General features: G+C 49.7%; 1 protein-coding gene and 1 pseudogene across 1 annotated transcript in view; one reads left to right on the forward strand and one right to left on the reverse strand.

The window, feature by feature from the left end:
- Itpk1 (inositol-tetrakisphosphate 1-kinase) overlaps positions 1-19,911 on the forward strand; it is a 162,048-nt gene that overhangs the window by 42,377 nt on the left and 99,760 nt on the right. The window lies entirely within an intron of this gene.
- Positions 3,047-3,205, reverse strand: LOC138810527 (thymosin beta-15A pseudogene; annotated as a pseudogene).

The following is a 19,911-nucleotide window of genomic DNA, read 5'->3' on the forward strand; positions in this document are numbered from 1 at the left end:
ACAAGTCAATTCCCAAGGCAAGACCCTGGCTTTACCTTTCTTCTCACATAGCCTGATCCTGAAGTACTCTGTTGGGTGCTGGGCCCATGGGTTGGGTGGAGAAGTGGGGATACTTCCTTTACATGGCTCTGGGAGAGGTTGCCCCAGACTCAGAGGATGGAGGAAGCCTTTGCCATCCCTATATCACCATGCAAACCTTGGTGTTTTGACACTGAAATGTTTCAGATGGCAACAGCTGTACATTATGCCACACGTTTAAACAAACTCAGCTGTTGGACTCTGTTCTGCTTGAGGAACACTGAGGTTTCTTTCTGCCAGGATCCTGAAGGATTCTGAGCCAGGAGCAGCTGTGACCCATTGATTGGGTTGTCATATTCTGGGCGAGCACCAGTCTAGGGCGGGCTACTGACCTGCCCAGGACTCTGCTCCAGGGACATGCACAGCCAGGTCCTGAGCAGGCCCAGGGAAACTGCAAGAGGACACTGAGTGTTTCCACCTGGAAGGGAAAGGAAGTGGCCAGTAAGGGGTTGCTGGCCCACAAACCTAGGCTGTTCCTTACCTGAGGGTCCCAGGTGGAGGAGTCCGAGGGGACTATTTGAAGGTTTGGGGTGGTGTGGCCCGGTGAGGGCTGGGTCCCTCTGTTACCAGATCATGGGTGAGGGCTTCCTTTAGCTTTCCAGTCTCCTGCAAAACCACAGGTCCTTGAGATTCACTGTGAAAAGCTTTTCAAGATGTCTCACAATGAGGAGAATCTCATGTGGTGGAAATTTTACAGTTTATTTCAATTTAACAGGATAAAACAGAGGGAAATAGAAAAGAGAAACATTCCCTGCTTTCCATGCAGGAAATGGTAGTAATGACCAGAGACAGCAGGCTGGCCTGACCTGCCTGTAGCCTTTACACTTTCTGAGCTGGGAAAATATGCGTGATCTGTCGAGAAACTGCTCATCTTTAGATGGTCTGGGTGGGCAAGATGTGTATTATTACTGCTTGAAAACATGGAGGTATGATCTAGGCCCACCTTAAACATAGGGACTTTACCTTTCTACAGTAGTTTTTTTTTTTAAAAAAACAAAACAAAACACAACACAACACAACAACTGGATATCTGATGCTTTAAGCTCATTGTTAAGTACCCTACCACCTGAGCCATGGCTCTAGTCACTATAGTAGCATTTTAACAACTCAAAGAAGGCAGATATAGATAATACTTTACAAGAATATGTCTCTTCTCCTTGTAGCTTAACATCTAGAAGTAGCTGTGGCAGGAGAGGAGCTAGTTTTGACTTTAGTTTTAACTTCTTGTTGTTGTTTTTTTGTTTTGCTGGTCCTGAGCCTTCAACTCTGGGCCTGGGCACTGTCTGTAAGCTCCCTTTTGCTCCTAACGTGCTTAAGACTAGCACTTTACCACTTGAGCTATATCACCAGTTAGGATTTTTTCTGTGATTTTTTTTTTTTTTTTTTTTTTTTTTGTGATTTGTCTCACAGACTTTCCTGCCCAGGCTGTCTGTGAACCGCGATCCTCAGATATCAGCCTCCTGAGTAGCTAGGATTACAGGCTTGAGCCCTCAGCACCCAGCTACTTTTTGGTTTTAATATCTGAGTGAAACCTTTTTGTACTTATTAAATTTAGTTTCCCTTTCTCCTATCTACCCTGCCTTGCCTCTTGGTTCCTCTCTGGAACAATGAGAAGACGTGCTCAGAACCCCCCATTGGCTTGCTCAGTCCCTGCTGGGTGCCTCTCCTTGGTGCTCAGATTCTCAGAAGCACGGACCCCTTCAACTGTGGCTTGTTGGGCAGCTGAATGTGATAGTGCTGTGGCAAAGCTCTGGAAAGCAGGACTGTTCCCAGCCCATCTCTGCTGTGGCCACCATGGACAGCAGGCTGACTTGACCTTTATCTACCCCAGAATAACCTCTTGGCCCTTGTGGTATGCTGCCCAGCTCCAACTGGGGTCAGAGCTCAGCCCCTCTGTCCAGCCGTGAGGACTGTGGGGCTGCGGTGTGGAGATGGCTGCAGGCTGAACATTGGAGCCGCGCAGGGCATGAGGCTGTGCTCCACGAGGCTGTAAGGGGCGTCGTTGGTCAGTTGATGGGAGCAGCACTGGAAACAGAAACCAGGCTCACGAAGCTGCAGTTCAAGAAGTCTCTCAGGGCAGCTCACTGCTGACTTGTGAATGGCTCTGGACAGCTGTTGTTAAAAAGCACTCCTGGACCAGCGTGATGGCACATTCCATAATCCTAGCACTCCAGAGGTTGAAGCAGGAGGATCCACGGTTCAAGGCCAGCCTGCCGAAACCCTGGCTCAAAACAAAACAAACAGTATGATTAAAATTCTAGTATAAGCATGTGGTAGAGAGTCAGTGCTTTCCTGCCAGCCCCAGACCTGAAGTGGCTGCTGCCATCTTCTCCGTATTCTCAGCTCAGTGCTGTTTATATCAGCAGATGTGAGAACTTCCCTCCCCTCCATGATGGCTTTTCTGTACTTTTTTTTTTTTTTTCATGTGTTTGTGGGTTCTGGGGCTTGAACTCAAGGCCTGGGTGCTGTCCCTGAGCTTTTGTGCTTAAGGCTAGCATGTTCTACCACTTTGAGCTATGGCACCATTTGGTGGTTAATTGGAGATAGAGTGTTATAGACTTTCCTGCCTGGACTGGCTTCAAACTGTGATCCTCAGATTTCAGCCTCTTGAATAGCTAGGATTATAGGCATGAGCCATTGGCACCCAGCTTGCACTTTACTTTTTTTTTTTTTTTTGCAAAAGCATTCCTTTTTTTTTAATGATTATGAAGCAATGAAGGCACCTACTAGATTAAAGCTGTCTTGCTCTGTTACACACAAGGGTCATCAATGGTGAGATCACTGTGATGTGCATCTGCTGTCTGGAATTTCAGTTTAAAAACAAATTTAAGGGAACTTGGCTATTGCTGACCTCTTAGTCAGGAAACGTAGTGGGGAAGCCATCTGCAAGTGCCTTAAATCGCTACACACAGGTTTATAGAAACAAGCCTTCCAGGTTGCCGCTTGCTCTTGTGAAGACATCCCCATTTTAGGGTGTTTGGATATACTCCTGCTGGATAGTTTCCTTTGAGGGAAGGGTGTTTTTTTCCTCAGTATTCGTTTTCTTCAATTTTGATTGGTCAAACTTCTCCACTTTGGACATGTCTGGTTTATCACTCATCTTGAGTAAGAGGCTGGAGGCCTGGTGGCTCCCACGAGGATGCTGGCAGGGGGAGAATGCTGGCTGGCTCCGAGCCGGTTGGGTGTACTTTACTTTTTAATGAAGTTTATAGATGATCCTATATCTGTACTTCATTTGTGTGTATGTGCTGATACTGAGGCTTGAACTTAGGCCTCACACTCTCACTTAGTTCTTCTGCTCAGAGATAGTTAGTGCTCTACTACTTGATCCATGCCTTCACTTTGGCTTTTTGCTCGTTTATTGGAGATAAGACTCTCGTGGATTTGTCTGCCCCAGCTGACTACAAACCTCAATGCCCAGATCTCAGCTTCCTGAGTTGCTAGCCTTACAGTTGTTAACCATCTGTGCCTATATTTTAATTTGAGCCATCTTTACGCTGCTGTTACTGGGCAGTTCCAGGCTTGACCACATCCCTGTCTATCTCCTCTAGGGTACTAGGCTTGTCCCAGGGTTCATGTGGCCATTTCCTGTTGTCTTAGCCCCAGCTGTTATAACAAATGCCACAGCCTGAAATTTAAGCCACAGGCGTCAGTGCTCCCTGCCCCGGTGGCTGCTAGTCTAGTTGCTGGCAGATATGGATCCAGGTGAAGGCTCTTCCTGGATTGCAAAGGCGGCCTTCTCAGTGAGTCTTCACATGGCCCAACTCTAATCTCTCCATCTTCTGATGAGATGGTGGGTGTCATCCTCATGACTTCCTCTCAACCTGCATACTTCTCCAGAGCCCCAGTTCCAAACACCAGCACACTTGGGATTGTTAGGCCTTCACCCTATGAGTTTTGGGGGCACACTCAGTCCATGGTATCCCTCTTGGCAGGGCAGAGGGTTCCACAGCATGTGTCACCATACTCTAGAGACTAGGGAAGTTTCAGCGCGTGGGGTCCCTGTACCTTCTGCTCCAGTTGCATTCAGCCCACAGTTGAGGCTGTGTGGGAAGGAGGCTGTCTGGAGTGCTGAGCTGGACCCAGCACCCAGGACATAGCTCACCTCTGGTGGCGATGGGTTTCCCCTTCTGCTTTTTAAAATGGCCACTGTGGGGGCAGTTTGGGGAATAAGAAGAAGACATAAGCACTAATTTACTCTTTTCAAACCTTTTTTTCCTAACTCTCTCTGTGTGTGTGTGTGTGTGTGTGTGTGTGTGTGTGTGTGTGTGTGTGTGTGTGTGTGTGTGTGTGTGTGTGTGTGTGTGTGTGTGTGTGTGTGTATGAATTCATGCATGTGCATGAATACTGATACTGGGGCTTGAATTCAGGGCCTTAAACTCTTGTTGGCCTTAAGACTGGTGCTCTACTACTTGAGCCACACCTTTACTTCTGGCTTTTTGATAGTTAATTAGAGTCTATGAGAGTCTCACAGACTTTACTGCCTAGGCTGGCTTGGAGTCCTGCTCATCAGATCTCAGCCTCCTGAGTAGCTAGGATTACAGGCGTGAGCCACTATTGTCTAGCTTTTTTCTTTTTTAATTTTTAAATTATTTTTGTTTCTTGCCAGTCCTGGGGCTTGAACTCAGGGCCTGAGCACTGTCCCTGACCTTCTTTTGTGCTCAAGGCTAGCACTCTACCACTTGAACCACAGCATTACTTCCAGCTTTTTCTGTGTAGTGGTACTAAGCAATTGAACCCAGGGCTTCATGCATGCTAGGCAAAGCACTCTACCACTAAGCCACATTCCTAGCCCTAAATTCAATTTTTTATAGGCAAGGTCGGGCTATATAGTCTAGGGTGGCCTAAATGTTGATCCTTCTGCTTCAACTGCCCCAGTACTGTAATCATAAGTGTGTGCCACTACATCCCAATGAAAATGTACTTTAGAGTTGATTGGCATTATTGATCTTTGTGTGTGTATGTGTTCCTGTATATGTTCATAGGTTTTTTTTGGTGTGTGTGCATGCACGCACCCACATGTATACATACACATACATGTACTAGGGCTTGAACTCAGGGCTTTGCACTTTCTCAGCTTTATTGTTCAAGGCTGGCACATGACCACTGGAGCCATACCTCCAGTCTGATGTTTTGCTGGTTAATTGGAGGTAGTATCTCTGGAATTTTTGTTAGGGCTGAAATTTTGTTATGTCATATCTCTGAAATTTTGTTATGGCTTTGAACCATGATCCTTAGAGCACAACCTCTTGAGTAGCTAGAAGTATAGATATGAGCCACCTGTGCCCATTTTCATCCTTGATCTAGAAATGTCCATTCAGCTGAAAGGGCTGATCTGCTGTTGGCTCTGCCTTTTAGCTAGCTGGGGTGGGAAACGGGGCCTTTGGAGGACTAGTGAGGGTCATCTCTGTGGCCCAGTAAGTTCCATCTCTTCAGCTGCCTCCTTGGGGCTTCTAACAAGCACCCCTTCTCCCCACTCCATGTCTTCTGCACAGTCTCCCAAGCAGCCCCTGGCTTGCAAATGAAAGAGTGACATCTTTTCCTTGAAAATTTAAGTCTTCTGCAAAGACGTTTAACATGATGAAAGAAAAATTTGAAAAGACAGTTCTTCCCTCCCCCCCATCCACATTTCCTTTGTACATTCTCTTCCCCTTTGTATCTAATGATCATGGAGTTGCAGTCATTGCACATGTAGCGTTTTGATTTCTGCTGTTTGCATGTAGCATTGTGTTATAAACAGATTCCATGTTTGTACTTGATACAGTCTTGAGAATGTTATGTTTTGTGTATGTGCTGGCCTTGCTGCACTGAGCACCCCGGCACTAAGCCACACACCCAGCTGGCTTTTAAAGTTGGGCGTTTGTAAAAATCAGATATTTCATTATGAAAATTCTAACATATACAAAAGCAAGAGTCTCTCAATTTGAAATGCTAGCCACTGTTAACTCTTGTTTGATTTCCCCTATCTTTTTTTTGAAGCAAATCTAAGAGACCTGATTTCATGTATTCTTTAGTGTATTTTTTGTTGTTGTTGTTGGCCATGGGGCTTGAACTCTGGGCTTGGGCGCTGTCCCTGCGCTCTTCAGCTCAAGGCGAGCACTCTACTGCTTGAGCCACAGTGCCACTTCCAGTTTTCTGGTGGTTTATTGGAGACAAGAGTCTCATGGACTTTTCTGCCTGGGCTGGCTTTGAACCGTGATCCTCAGATCTCAGCCTCTTGTGTAGCTAGGATTACAGGTGTGAGGCACCAACGCCCGGCTCTTTAGTGTATTTGTTTGTTTGTTTGTTAGGGTCCGGTCGTGGGGCCTGAACTCTGGGCCTGGGCACTGTCCCTAAGCTCTTCAGCTCAAGGATATTGCTCTACCACTTGAGCCACAGTTCCACTTCCAACTTTTTTTCTTTTTTGCTTATGTGGTGCTGGGGAATCGAACCCAGGGCCTCATGCATGCAAGGCAAGCGCTCTACCACTGAGCCACCTTCCCAACCCCTCTTTAGTGTATTTTTAAAAGCTCAAAAATTATTTTTTTAATCCCACCGTTACCTGAAAATAAAGCACAACAGAGAATGATCACTTTTGATTACTATAAAACATATTTTTCATGTCTGTGCTAAGAACTATTGAACATGTAGTTCCAGTTTTCTTGCTAGTGTCAACTGGACTTTTTTTTTTTTTCCTGAGGCTACGGGGGTTTGAACTCAGGGCCTCATATTCACTAGACAGGAGTTCTACCACTTGAGACACCTTCAGCCTTGCTTTTTGCTGGTTATTTGGAAGATAGAATGTAGCAAACTTGCTGCCTGGGCTGGCCTCAAACTGCAGTCCTCTAGATCTCAGCCTCCTAAGCAGCTAGGATTGTAGGCATGAGCCACCAGTGCCTGGCAACTCATAGAACATTTTTATGAATATTATGTCTCCTGTCCTTTTCTGATTCCAGTATGCGAAGTGATAGTTTTCATAGGTTATGTAATGAACCATTCTGAAACCTGATGGCTGCAAGCAGTAACCATTTAAGCTCACCTTTCTGAAGCTAGACTCAGCTGTGTAGTTGTGGTCTCTTCTGGGTTCCTTTCTGTGACCAGCTGCAGGTCGGTGAGGGGCCCTGCTGCTGGGGCTTGACCTTTGGTTAACTGTGTTGTGGGACCATCTGGCCTAGTCCTGCAGCAGGCTGTTTGGGCTTGTTTCTGCCCAGGAGGCAGAGGTCTGAAAATCAGTGCATATTGAAGGCCACTAGAGGCCATATCTCTCCTGTAACCTGTTATTTCCAACAAGACCGCAAACCAACCCAAATCAATCTTTGTCACTCTTGGTGGGAGTGACAAAAGCTGTTGCTGAGGATGTGACTCTAGGAAGGGGTCAAGCATGAGGGGGGAGGAGGAGTGTCTTTCTCTGTACAAAGCCATATGACCTGGCCTTGTGCGTTGGCCAGACAAGCCGTAGACTTCCTGATTCAGAAGCTGGCAGATGCCCCGCTGGTGTCCTGGGCATGACAGGGTTGAGGGGAGTTTTGGTTCTACTTTAGGGCCTGGCTTACCTGTGCTTCACTCCTCCATGCTGAGCTTCTTTCCTCAGCTGAGGAGCTGGTGTTTAGAACATAGTAGCCTCCAAATTCTACAACATTCCAACTAGGAAGAACCTTGGGAGTTTCAGTAGGAACCTAACTGGCCCCAGACAGATTGTCATTCCTGCCCTGCTGCTGTCTCCCTCCCTCCCTGTCTCCCTCCCTCCCTGTCTCCCTCCTTTCCTCCCTCCCTCCCTCCCTCCCTTCCTCCCTCCCTCCCTCCCTCCCTCCCTCCTTCCCTCCCTTCCTTCCTTCCTTCCTTCCTTCCTTCCTTCCTTCCTTCCTTCCTTCCTTCCTTCCTTCCTTCCTCCTTCTCTCCCTTCTTCCCTCCTTCTCTCCCTTCTTCCCTCCCTCCCTCCCTCCCTCCCTTCCTCCCTTCTTTCCTTCTTTCCTTCCTTCTGCAGTCCTAGGGCTTGAATTTATTGTCTGGGCACTGTCTCTGGACTTCTTTTGCTAGAGCCATAGTGCCACTTCTGGGCTTTACTGTTTATGTGATACTGAGGGATCAAACCCAGGGCTAGGCAAGCACTCTACCACTAAGCCACATTCCTACCTCTCTGTTTCATTTCTGTCATTGCTCCCTGGTCCACACTTGATGCTGTTGGTCTGTTGTCTTTCTTCACTGGAGCAGCTCTGCAGTTGGCCGAGCACAGCTGTGTTCATGACTGTCTGTTGGCATCTGCCCGTGCTAGGCCATGTAGGAAAAGAGGCCAGGAGATGACCAAGGCTCTGCCTTTTGGAGCTATAGTCCATGAGGGCAGGGTGTCATCCAGGTAGTTCAAAGGGTACTTGCAGCTGGGACCAGGAAATGACAGAGCAGAGAAGTGAAGGGGGCTGAGGGCAGTCTCCAGGGTGGTTAAGGAAGGCCTTTTCAGAGGAGACTGGTTGCACAAGTCAGAAAGGAGCAGCTGCAGAAGTAGCTGCAGAAACACTGAGGCAGAAGTACAGAGGCCTTGGAGGTGTGTTGGAGCTGGAGGAGGGTGTGGTTGGAACCAGGTCTGGTGGACAGTGGAGAGGTAGGCTGGGGCCAATGGCTGAGGGATTTCCACATCATAATGTTTGAGTTTCTTGTCTAGAGAGGGATGTGCAGAGCCCTCCTGGAAGCAGCTCTTGAACACCAGTGCTTCTGTCTGTGCGTATCAGCCCTGAGGATGTCCAGTGTTTAAGGAACACCCTCCTGGCATCCTGCAGTTCCCCTTGGCTAAGAGGACACACCGTCTGGGCCCAGGGCGCCTGTGTGCTCACAGGGCAGCCTGAGCTCTGGTACATCTCACTTCCCATTCTCCAGCTGCCTGCAAAGGCCTGGGCACAGCTTTGAACAGAAGGAACCTGCATTTCCACTTGGCTCCTGACACTGTCCAGAGGTTTTGGGCAGGAACTGTGTGGATGGTAAGATGCTTGTTAGGTTGACTCAGCATTCATGCTGCAAGGACCTTTGAAGTGACATCTGCATTTGGGAAGTTAATTTTAAAATGTGTTTTCCTTTCCTAATTTGTTTCTAATTCTGTGCAATCAGTTAGCCAATGTTACCGGGGATCCTCTTTCCCCTCTTTAGTTCAGAGGCACTTGCTTGTCTTTCAGCCCTGGGTGAGGGAGCAGAGTGTCCTAGTGAACCCTGTGACTGGGGACCACATGGGACTGGGGATGAGAGACAGAAATGGAGGCTGACTGGTATGAATCCAGGTAGAGTGGTGGTATCTGTTTAGTAGAAGGCATAGATCAATAAGATGATGACATTTCAGTGTAGACACTGAGTGACTGGAACTTGTGTGCATATGAGGGACAGCAAGCCCATTTCTGATGAGCTTAAACAAAAGATGAATTTCTGGATTCTGGAAATCTAGCCATACAAGAATGGACCAGCTGGGCACCAGTGGCTCACACCTGTAATCCTAGCTACCCAGGAGGCTGAGATCTGAGGTTCACGGTTCAAAGCCACCCAGGGCAGGAAAGTCCATGAGACTCTTAGCTCCAATTAACCACCAGAAAACCGGAAGTGGCGCTATGGCTCAAGTGGTAGAGTGCTAGCCTTGAGCTAAAGCACTCAGGGACATCGCCCAGGCCCAGTGTTCAAGCCCCATGACTGACCAAAAAAAAAAAAGAATTGACCGTCAGGCTCCAAGTTGCCCCTTCTGTCCCTCCCCACTGTGGCTCAACAGCCAGGATCTTTTCTCAGCTGTGAACTTCTCTCCCAGGATCTTCACACGCACTGTTCTGTGCTGGCCCTCTGACACCACTGCCTTCTCAAGGGCCATTCCTGGGAGAAGTATCAGTGTTATCATCATAGTGTTCTCACCATAGGGCCAGCTGGGTGGGTGGGTCATAGAGTGAACTAGACTGGGAGGTAGGCACTTGTTGCAGGGGTCCATGTGCCATGTGGCAAGCGAAGCCACAGAAGGGCATGGCTGGGCAGGGATGGTGAAGTAGAAGGTCACTGGCTGGAGGATAGACATGAAGGGACAGCAGGGCCACCTGCTGGGTGGCCTCCTGGGCCTTTTGCTGTCATGCCAGTGCTCTCTTGTGGTCGCAATTAGATAGTCCTTTTTGTGTCATTTCTCCCACTCCCCGGGCCCTCCCTGGCCTTGGCATTGGTTTGTGGGCTGCCGTGACCCCCCGTTGGGGCTCGGAGGGATTATTGCAGCTGTTTGTGGCCTGTTGCCATGGCTCCCACCTTCAGACCTGACAGGACTTGAAGTCTGAGAAGGAAAGCGACGGGGGAGACGCCTGCCCAAGGCTGGCCCTTGAGTCCCGACTCTGGGCATCAGGGTCCTCTGAGGTCCCAGGCTCATCCTTGTCTCTTCCAGAGGCCCACTTGGCCTGTGTTCTCATAAGCTGCAGTCCTTTGACCCAGATGATTCTCTTTCACTGGTGGGTTCAGCAGCACACGTTCCTCGTTCCCACGGGTCAGCCCTCCCTCCCAACTGGGCATTTGGAGTTTGCTCAAATGCCCCCTACCATTGACAGCCTTCCTGTGGGAGCTGGCAGGCTCTTCCTGCAGCTCAGTGGAGATGTGGTTCTCATCCCTTGTATTCTGTAGAAAGGGTTCAAAGTGCAAAGGCTAATATGGGCATCAGAAGTTGCTGTCAACCCGTAGAGAAGGAGGAACTGTGACCCCAGGGTGGGTGCTGCTCCTCAGGCCTTGGAGTTTGATCACTGGTGTGGTTCCGGAGGAGAGGCAGCTCTGTCCAGAACAGTTCCTTTCCCAGAAATCCCCTCAATCTCTGACAAACTTGGGAGACTGCCTCCAGCTCAGGACTCCTCCCTTCTCTCAGGGCTGTCACCTGGTGTGGGATGAAGAGACCTTTGCTGATGGACAGATTGTGGTCTACTTCTGAGTGTTAGATGAGATCCGTAGACTCCAGTCTCTCACCTGAGTGCATAGGACAGCCGTGCCTCCTGGGGCCTCTGTGCCCCTCCCCACTCCAGGCCTACATCTCCTGTCCTTTCTGTAGCCTGGCCTGGGGAGAGCAGGCTGGGGTCAGAAGGAGGGAGCCTAGGAATTCGCTGGTGTTGGCCTGCATGTGTTTGTGTCATATTTAGGCCTTTGGAATCCTACCTGAACTTTGATGAAGTGTTGGCTGTTGCTACAGTTGGGATGCTCAGTGTACTTGGGAAGGGCCTGGGGCTAAGACCATGAATAGGGGGACCTGAAAGGTCCCTGCTGTGCCCTGGTACCTGGGTTCTAGGCCTGGTGCTCAGGCTGCAGCTGCCTCCTGTGAGAAGCTCTCTACTGCTCAGAGCACTTGGCAGGCTAAGAGAGGTGACCTGCAGCAGGCCAGGCAACCTTAGGGTCAGGTTTGGCTGTCCTGGGTGGCTCTTTTTAACTTAAAGGTGAACCCAAGGTGAATAAGAGTTGTAGCTCAAGTGGTAAAACAGTGTCTAGAAGTGTATGTTCAAATCTCAGTACCTTGGCCTCACAAGAGAGATGAACCCAAGGGTGAGGATTTTTACCTCCCAGTTCACAACAGTTTTTATGTCGGGGCCATATAGTCCATTGCCTCTAACCTCTCCCCTCTTTCTTGGTCCACTGTTCCTATCAGGTGCCCCTATGGCATTGTCTGATTATGCCCAGTGGCCCTGCAGGTACCATGTGAAACTGAGTGCCAGCTCCTTATTGGTTTACCATGGCGTCCCTCCTTGCCCTCACACCCACAGTCTGTGAACTCTTAGATCCTCTCCTGTTTCTTTCCCACGTTCAGACACTTCAAAGGATTGCCGGACTTAGACTCCTCAAGCAAGAGTCTGAGCGATGGCAGAGCGGCTGGAGTCTTGGTGCCATGGCTGATAGAATGAGGTCCCTGCCGGTCCCTACCATACAGCCAGGTCCCAAAACAGCATTAGCTTGCCATCGCAGCCACATTGTTCATGTGGTCAGAAAGCCCAAAGTCATTACCAAGGCAGTGAGCTTTGAGACCCCAGATTGGTGATTTCCCTGGATTAGCTAGCTGGTGGGTCTAATGTGCTCCCGAGGAGCCAGAGAGATGTGGCAGTGCGAGCAGAGGCCAGTCAGCAGTATGGCCAGGAGCCAAGGAATGGACAGCCTCCAGAAGTGGAAAAGATGGAATGGAATGGGTTCCTCCCAGAGCCTTTGGCAGGCTGGCCGCCCACTGATGTGTTAAGACTCCTGAGAATGCACCATGTTGTTATTCTGCCCTGCCTGTCATTACAGCAGCAATGAGAAGTGAAGAGTGTTCAATGCATCTCACCCGTCTTGCGGTACAAGGTGGAACTAGGGGCAGGGTCAAGGTCAGTGTCATGTGTAGCCAAGTGGGTGTCGAGGCCAGGCCTCTTGTCTCCCTCTCACAGACCTGTGGATAAAGTTGATGGTGCCTCCGTAGGATTTCCCTGTGGGCCTGCTTCTCACCTTTGTCTTGATGTGACCAATCTGTCTCCCCGATGAGGAAAGGCCAGTACCCTGAGGCTTGGCCTTTGTCCTGTCTCTCCACAGGACTCTCTACCACGTCCTGGACACCTGCATCTTCTGGCAGGGCTGGGCTCACCTGGAACTCCTCTGAACCCTTGCTTTGCCTCCTGCTGGGTTTATTAGCTGTTTGACACCAGGGCATGGCTTGTACTTCATCCACCTTGCCTGTAGCTCCCAGCACCTTTAGCTAGGCAGCACTTGTCTCTGCCGCAGCCATCTGGGGCTCCACAGGTCAGGGCAGCCTCGTGGAGGCTGATGGAAATCAGGTGGGGAAAACTGCCTGTGGGTGGAGGCATGTAACAGGGCCCGACCCCTAACCTCAGGGCTTTGAAGTCCCTCTGGGGGTATTAGGAGGAAGCTTTCAGTTGTCAATGTGTTGGCAGTCATGTGCGGCTGTGTGGAAGGTGTGTGGTCACTGACCCAGGCTTTCAAGAGGTGTGTGCATCCTTCATACAGGTGGCACACACAAGTGCTGCTGTGTGCAGAGTGAGCATATCTTGAAAATGTGGGCTTTGTAGGCCTAGCTTCTCCCTCCCATATCCCAGGGAGGGAAATGACGACTCAGGGTATGGCATCTTGGCCTGTAGGAGCCGGATCAGACCAAGGTTAAGATGGCTCTCTATTCTTGCTCCATGAAGGCAGCCAGCAGCCAGGTGGGGGAAGGCCTGGAACCTACCATCCAGGCCGTCCTGCTCCTCCTTCTCCTAGCAGCACCCCCAAATTGAAGGCCTATTCCTAACTCGGTGAAGCAAAAGCTAGAGCACCTACCTGCAAGACTCCAGCATTCAAAGTGAAGGGGTGTCAGGGCTGTTAATGTCTGTGTTGGGACTGGCCACATTTGGGAGGCAGCAGAGCACATCCTGGTGCTTTATAGCCCTCCCCAAGGCCTGCTCACTTGGCTGACAACCGATGGTTCCTTCCTGACAGCCAAGGGGTGGGTTCAATGCACTTCAGCCAGTGCACTGGAGGGTTACCATACTGAGTTACTCTGTCTGCCCTTGCACATGTGCTGGTTTCACTGGGAAGAGCCACCTCCTGGCACCGGGGTCTTGTTCAAGGTCTGAGGGCTACATGTCAGGGACTCCCTGGGCCCTCCCTGTCTTCTTTGGGATGGGCACTCAGCCTGGAAAAGATTCTTCAGTTAAGATGCAAGGTAATCATCAAATCAAGGAAGAATCCTTCCTGCCTTCCCCATAAAAAAGACATATGGCAGCTTCAAGTTTATCTGGTTCTTCTCCGGAGCTGTCCAAACAATTCAAATGTTTGTATTGGCTTTAAGATTCTGTTGGTATGTTGTCTTTATATCGGACCATTTCAGTTTCTGGCACCATTAATAGGAGGAAAATCCAAATTATGAAACAACCAGCAGAGAACTAGGATGCTGTGGAGGGAATAGGCAAGCGGGCGGCTCGGGGCTCAGCCTGGCACTGGAAGGCTGGGGGATGGGCACTTACACAGTGCCAGTTTGTACAGCACCTGGGAGTGTGGGCTGTGGGCACAAGGGCCTGAAATAGAGACCCGTGTCTGCCTCCGGGCTCTCGCTGTCTGCAGCTGAGCCCAGAGCCCATTGGCTGGCTGTGGGGCTGCAAAGCCTTTACCCTTGCTAGAGACAGGGTGGTCCTCTGGAGAGGGTGGTGTTTGAGCTGTTCTCGGGGAGCTGGAGTCTGTGAGGTGAGGATGGAGGGGACAGCTATGCAGAGGCACAGACTTAGGGCAGACCCTGGTGAGTCAGAGAAAGCTGTCCCTGCTGCCTCTGCCTTCTGCCCAGCACCTCACACTTGCACACCAGGTCTGCTGAGAACTTGGGGCTGTAGATCTAGGGTACAGTCCCTGTCTCCTGAGGCACATTTGTCAGCTAAGATAGGCAGGTTATCTGAGTGATCAGAAAGAACCAAGGCTTATTTCTAGCTTGTGGACCTACCCACTCTTCAGAGCTGCTATCCCTCCTCGGTGGCTCAGTGTGTGTCCTCTGAGCTTGGGCTTTCTAGGCCTGTAGCTCTGTGTTTAGTGTTCTGTCCAGGACTGGCAGAAGGCCCTCTTTTTTTATTTTTTATTTTGGTGGTGGTAGTGGTGGTGGTGGTGGTTGCAGTGGCAGAGTTGAGGGGGAGAGTTAGAGAAAGGGGAGAGTTTCTGTATGTAGCCTATGCTGTCCTTCCCTGCACTTGCTGTCCCTGGCTGGTCTCAAACTCAAAATCTTCTTGTTGCAGCTTCCTTAGGGCTAAGTAGGTCCTTTTAATCACTAGTTTCTTTCTGACTTTCAGCCCAGTTGCTTGCCACTTGCTCAGTCAGGTTTGTTTGTAGGCAGTGCAGCTGGTGGCTTTGGTGGCTGATGGTGTCTTCATAGGCTTCCACAACACTGAAGTCAGAACCCTGGCTGGAGAGTCCAGTCACTTCTGCTCGTAATTCATTGACCAAAGCAAGTCTTGTGGCCATGCCTGCCCTGGTCCGGGTGGGAGTGGGAGGTGTAGGGGCTAGGTAGGCCAGGGTTGGTGGCCACCCTTGGCATCTTCCATAGAGCACTGAACCTAGTAGAGGCTGTGCTGTGGAACTCTGTAGTCCCTGTTCCATGCCCCTTGCTACATGAGGGGCCCTCAGAAGGCCAAGAACCAAGGACTGTTTTTCCAAAGGAGCTGACATTGAGGAAGACCAAGGGCTGATGCCATGGGAGCCGCATGCCCTGAGCACATCATGGTAAGAGAGGAGGACCCATTGCTCACCAGGAAGCCCACATCCTCAGGAGCCATTGAGGGCATCAGGATGGGAATTCCTAAGGCCCTGCCCCCTCCCTGCAGGCCAGGGAAGCAAGGAGATAGATAACTCAGGACCCTTGTTTACACACATTGTTCCTGGATGCACACTGTTATTCTGAGTGCCTGAAATCTGTAATTATTAAGCCAGGCTTCAAATTGCTGGGGTGAGGGTGTGCCTGGCACCCTACTGCATCACCACCTGCTTCCTCTTCCTCCTCTGCCATTAGCTCTGGCAGCAGGTGCAGCTGGTTCCTTGCACTCACCGCAGGAGGGCGCCTTTGCTTCTGGCATTTCCCTTGGCTGTGAGTTGTGGTGGGAGGTGGTCTGGCCTGGGGGGGGACCCTCCCCCACTATGTGGCTGGGCAGTTGGTAGAGTTCCTCGTTCATCAGTGGCTCTTTTCTGCCGTGGCCACTTCCAAGGCTGGGTCGGACCTTGCATGTCAGAATTTTTTTTTTTTTTTGGCTGGCCCTGAAGCTTGAACTCAGCCTGGCCGCTGTCCCTGAGCCTCTTTGTGCTCAAGGCTAGCATTCTACCACTTAAGCCACAGTGCCACTTCCGGCCTTTTCTGTGTATGTGGTACTGAGGAATTGAACCCAGGGCTTCATGCATGCTAGTCAAGCACAGTAAGCCACATTCCCAGCCATGGGACATTCTTGAACTTCAGCCCCCTGCAAAGATTACTGTTTGGTGGCTGTGGTGCTGATTCTGAGTGACCTGATTTTAGCTGTCAGGGCTTTCCTCTCCCTGGAGGTGAGCATGTTCTATCCCCCTTTTATTTATTCTCTGCCTCTGCCTTCCTCTTGTAGCCCACATGCACGCATAGCTACCCTGGAAGGCCAGAGGGTCATACCCGTTTTACAGACGTGAAAGCAAGGGGCTCAGCAACACATCCAGGCCTGCTGCTGACGTTCATGTGGCCCTAAGTCTTTTTTTTTTTTGGTCTGGTCGTGGGGCCTGAATTCTGGGCCTGGGCGCTGTCTCTCAGCTTTTCAGCTCAAGGCTAGCACTCTACCCCTTGAGCCACAGCGCCACTTCCGGCTTTTTTCTTTTTGCTTATGTGGTGCTGAGGAATTGAACCCAGGGCCTCATGCATGCAAGGCAAATACTGTACCACTGAGCCACGTTCCCAGCCCCCTTTGGTCCATTTTTATGGGACTCCTTTGTCATCTTGACTTCAGCACCAGGCCATGCAGACTAGTGTTTGTTATCTTCAAGATGTGGCAGCGGCTAGGACTTAGAGTGTGCTGTCCAGCGGCTAGTGGTGGACACCAGCTCGAGCTGGCTAAAGTGGAGGTTAGCAGCTGCCGAGCTGGAGAAGACTGACTGCTCCAGAGCCTGAACTCCTGTAGCAGAGTGCTGCCCTTCCTCTGCTCTGGCACAGCCTTCATCTGGTCCAGGTTCCAGCCTTTGCAGCCACGCTGTTTCTTGGTAGAAACACAATAATACTGTCAGTACCTAAGGACCTGTCATGGAGAGGACCTGGCCTGGCCTGGTACCATGCTCATTCTTCAGTGAAGTGAAGTGGTCATTCATGTGCTCACTCTGGAGTGGCGTGCAGTCTTTTAGTCCCTTATCTGGGCTAGAGGAAAGCATTTCCTGAAAGGCAGTGATGTCTGCATCCCTGGATGATCCAGGCACCGTGCTGGGGTTAGAGCCCTCCAGGGCAAGAGCTCTTCTCATGTAATAGACAGGGACACTATGGTACCGGGTGTAGGTGGGCCTGGATCTCTGCTGTTGGTAACTGATGTCTGCTTTCCTGTGAATCTTACAGTGCATCCTCTTCCCCTTGAACTGTCTGCTAAGCTCAGTACTGGGGTTCTAGCCTCTGCTGGACACTACTGTGGCGTAAGAATGGACCGCTGTTTCTCCCTTTGATGTCCTTGGCTGGGCTTGGTTCGGGCTTCAGCCTGCTCTTCCTGTCCTGGGAGCACTAGAGCCATTCCCAGTTCTTGTGTCTTCTTTGCTCCTGTTCTGAGGCCTAGGCGGACCACCTCCAGGCATGCCTGCTGGATCTTGCTTTTATGCCTGAAGGTCAAACTCATGCGTCAACATCAAGTTTTTGGAATTTCTCTTGTGTCTGGCTGCTCCTTAGCCACACCTATAGTCTCTGAATCTCTCCCAGGTCCTTCCCAGACTTCCTGAATAACAGTCTTCAGGAGTAGACCTCAGGCTAATATTTTTGACAAGCTCAAAGTTGATTCTTAGGTTGTCTGCCCTGGTGTTTGAGATCCAGTGACCCATGGGAAAGGCGAGGGCTTTGCAGTGACATTCCAGGTCAATGAGGCCTGCCCCAGCCTTGTCATCTGTCCTGCTTCTCGCTGCCTGCCTGTCCTGCAGTGGCTCTTAGGCTCCTGTGTCCCACAAGGGCACTCATGAAATTTTAAACTCTCTTTCCCAGCCCGTTAACTTCAGTGGAGCTTTAATGGCAAGTGCTGTTCCTCTTGGAAGCCGCCTCTGAGTGCCCTGCCTCTCCCTGGAGAGAGCAGTCACCTTGTGACATTCTCTATCCCCTAGGTGCTCTCTCCTTGGACTTCTAGGGGAGAGGTTCTTCCGTCATTGGTGATGGCTTTGGAATGCCAAGTTTATGAGTGTGGGGTAGGATTTACTGATTGAGTGTTCATTTAGAATATGAACATTGTTGGGCTCCAGTGGCTCACACCTATGAGGATTGTGACTTGAAGCCAGCCTGGGCAGGAAAGTCTGTGATACTCCAATTAATCACTAGAAAACTGGAAGTGGCACTATGACTCAAAAGTGGTAGAGCAGTAGTCTTGAAGGGAAAAAGCTTAGGGACAGCATCCAGGCCCTGAGTTCAAGCCCCATAACCACCACCACCACCAACAACAACAACAACAAAAGAAAATGAGTTTTAGAGCCAGTGCAAGTTGTCTCTTGGCACAGATTTTTACTTACTTATTTAACCTTTACTTACTAAACTTTAACTTTTTTTTTCTTTGCCAGTTGAACTGCTGGGACCTTAACTCAGGGCCTTGGCTTCTTTTGCTCAAGGATAGCTCTTTGCCACTTGAGTCACAGCTTTCCTTCAAGCTTTTTTGGTAGTTTATTGAAGATTCTCAAGGACTTTCCTGCCTAAGCTGGCTTTGAACCACAATCCTCAAATTACAGCCTCCTGAGTAGCTAGGATTACAGGTGTAAGCTATTGATGCCTGACTAAACTTTAACTTTTTTCTTTTGCCAGTCCTGGAGCTTGAACTCAGGGTTTGGGCACTGTCCCAAACCCTGAGCTGCTTTTTGCTTGAGGCTAGCACTCTACCACTTGAGCCACAGCACCTCTTTTGGCTTTTTCTGATTATATGGTACTGAGGAATCGAACCCAGGGTTTCATGCATATTAGGCAAGCACTCTACCACTAAGCCGCATTCCCAGCTCAAAACTAACTTTTAGTGTTAATTTTTCTGATGGAGGATGTCTATAGCTATATCTATCTGTATCAATACCTATCCATCTATCTATACCTGTCTTATCTATCATGTAAAAGACTTCATACTCTCCTTTTCTGCTGTCAGCAGCCCTGTATCCACAGTTAACACTTCAGCCTGCTCCTTCTGGTCTGCTTCCTAGAGACCCGGGTGTTTACAGGGGCCCAGGGTCTCTGCTGCACATCCATCATGATAGTCCTGGACCCACCGTGGGTATTTCTTCAGCTCCTTTTTGAGCCTGCCTGCCTGCTTCTCTCTCTCTTCTTGAGACAGTGTTTCATTACATAGACTAGGCAGGCTTCATGCTCAGGATCCTCTTGTCTCAGCCTGCTGAGTGCCAAGATTACAGTTGTGCATTCCCATACCAGGCTATGGAAGGTGTTTTTTATTTGTTGTTGTTGGTCATGGGGCTTGAACTCTGGGCTTGGGATTTGTCCCTCAGCTCTTTCACTTAAGGCAGGTGCTTTACCACTTGACCCACAGTGCTACTTCCAATTTTCTGGTGGTTAATTGGAGATAATAGACTCAGTGATCTTCCTGCCCAGGCTGGCTTGGAACTGCAATCCTCAGATCTCAGTCTCCTGAGTAGCTAGGATTACAGACATGAGCCACTGGTGCCCAGCGGAAGGTTTTCTTAATAAACCCTGAGCTTTCTTTTTTGCTTCATCCATCAGTTGACTGAACCTTATCAAGCATTTGTTTTCTGTTGGGCATTGGAAAAGCTGGTAATGAGAGTCTTAGCGATTGTTTAAAACACAATTAGAAGTATGTTTTTCTAGTTTTTGAGAATGTTTTGTCACATAGCACAGAATTCAAAGACACAGTGAGAGGGAAGTCTTCTCTCCTTAGCAACTCTTGCCCTTGACCCAAGGTCGCACTGTGGTCATTTTCTTGTAGCACATCACATCCATCCAATGTATAAACACAACTGTATCCTGCATTGCTGTCCTCCACACAGTGTCGTCATATACAGCATACCAGAATCGGCACCTTGAGATTTCACTGGGCAGTGCCTTGGTGACGGCCTCATGGGCCTGTGGAGCGCTTCCTCATTCTTTCTTTTTTCTTTTTCTTTTTTCTACTTCATACTATGCCTTTGATGACATATGGTTTGTAAATGATGCCTCTTGGGAACATGTTGTTTCTTCCCAGTCTTTCG

The sequence above is a fragment of the Dipodomys merriami genome, unplaced genomic scaffold, assembly GCF_024711535.1.
Source record: "Dipodomys merriami isolate MVZ:Mamm:240054 unplaced genomic scaffold, mDipMer1.0.p SCAF_50, whole genome shotgun sequence".
Lineage (NCBI taxonomy): Eukaryota > Metazoa > Chordata > Mammalia > Rodentia > Heteromyidae > Dipodomys > Dipodomys merriami.